At 53.8% G+C, this 1893-nt stretch overlaps 1 pseudogene; it reads left to right on the forward strand.

The window, feature by feature from the left end:
• Positions 1 to 615: 615 nt before the first annotated feature.
• Positions 616 to 1893, forward strand: part of LOC105500781 — a 21480-nt pseudogene continuing 20202 nt past the window's right edge.

The following is a 1893-nucleotide window of genomic DNA, read 5'->3' on the forward strand; positions in this document are numbered from 1 at the left end:
GGCCCTTCTAGGGCAGGGGCTCACTGACATAGCACTTGCAGCTTGCTGGGGCTTCAAAGTCATTAGTGTTGTTCCTGAGAGAAATGAGGAAAGAATAATTGTTTAAAAAGAAAATCTCTCCTAAACTTACTGCCTAGAGGTGATCATGGAAGAAGTAACAGCCATAATTTCCTGGGTACTAACTTTACCAGGATGATTCCAAGTGCTTTATAAGCATTATTTCCTATAATCTTTTGGACCCCTTGTATATGTCAGTACTTTTTGTCATCATTGTGTAGACAAGAAACTGGGACTGAAGTTACTGCCCAGGTTTGCCTGGCACACAACTGGTGGATCTGAAACCTGCCCCAGGCCTCAGACTCCTTTTTGACCACTAAACTCTGAGCCTCCTTAAGCATAAGTGTTTCGTTTTTTCAAAAAATGATTTGCTTGCCCTTCTGTAAATATAAGGACACTGAGGCAAGGGTCTCTGGCTCCCAAGGCAGGCCTGGTTGCCTCCCCCATCTTGGCGAGCTGGGCCAGGTGGATTTAGCCTGAGGCTTTTGTGGGCGTGGCCTCTCGCCCTCCCAGCCTTGGTCCCTCCCAGGTACACAGCAACTTCAGAGTGGCAGCCACATGGGGGTCATTCAGGGAGGCATCGTCATGGCCATCAACCCCAGTGAGGAGACCAAGCTGCAGATGTTCACGTGGAGCTGCGTCATCTGCAGCCTGGGCTTTGTTGTTAGTGGCCACTACAAGGACTTTGCTGGGGACATGGCAGCCTCCATAGCATTCACCAATGGCCTGAACGGTTAGCACTCGCACAATGCAGTGGACATGGAGGGTCTGTACACGCTGGACACAGAGAGGTGGATGACCGCGGCTACTGGGTCAGGTTCCAGTCCTCATCCCTGGCATTCTAGAGTGGGACCAGGAGCAGAGTGTCATCTGTGGCTCCACTGACTTTGCAAGACAATGGTGTGGTCCCCGTGTTGCCTGGATCTGCTAGAGCACGAGTTGGCTGCTGAAGACCCTGCGCCACTGCACACTCAACCACTGTGACGAGGAGGCGGAGCTCTTCTCGGTTGAGGCCAAGGGCGTCACTGGCAATGACAGGTGCCGCTATGTTCTCTACCTGCTGAGCCCACTGCCCCGACCTCAGCTTCCTGCCTGTGCCCCACAAGGAGCTGCCAGAGGAGTGCTCCCATGCCAGCTTCCCCTGCACCCATAGGCATAGGTTCTGTCGCCTGTGCCAGGAGCTGGTGGACGCCTTCGTGGAGCACAGTTGAGGAGCAGCCCTTTGAGGCTGAGGCTGCAGCCAGCTGCATCCTGCTGCAGGCATGGGACGCCTGGGTTGTTCTGGGGCTGGATGGTTGAAGAGAGAAGCTCTGGACTGTGAAGAAGAGCTCATTCTGGCCACACTCACTAGAGCCCCTTCCGCATCCCCCACCCGCCTGCCATCAGGCTCCCAGATGCAGAATCTGGAGCTTTGTGTTGGTTGTAAGTTCGTGAGCAGTCAAACCAGCGACCCAGCTGAGCTGTGCTGTTCTCCTAAGGAGCATTTGGAAGTCGCTGGGTGGTTGGTTTGTGAAGGTCACAGTCCCTGAGTGTTGGTGCTGCTGGTTTTTAGTGCTTAGGAGTTGGCCATGTTAAATTTCCCATACCATGAGTAACTCCTTTTTCAGAAACTAGTGACATTCCTGTCTCTTTTGAGAGTCCTGGCCTGAATGTGGACCCCCTTTCCTGCACCTCCATACTCTGGCTGTCTTCTTCCTGTCTGGGGAGATCTGGCAGCCACCACCTTGTTGCTTGGGTCTGTGAGAGCAAAGCTGAGTTCTGGTCCGGCTTGCAGCAGGAGAAGGATGCCAACACCATCTATAAGACCCAGGTGGGCTGTGGCAGGGCTGGCGGGCT

The sequence above is a fragment of the Colobus angolensis genome, unplaced genomic scaffold, assembly GCF_000951035.1.
Source record: "Colobus angolensis palliatus isolate OR3802 unplaced genomic scaffold, Cang.pa_1.0 Scaffold689, whole genome shotgun sequence".
Lineage (NCBI taxonomy): Eukaryota > Metazoa > Chordata > Mammalia > Primates > Cercopithecidae > Colobus > Colobus angolensis.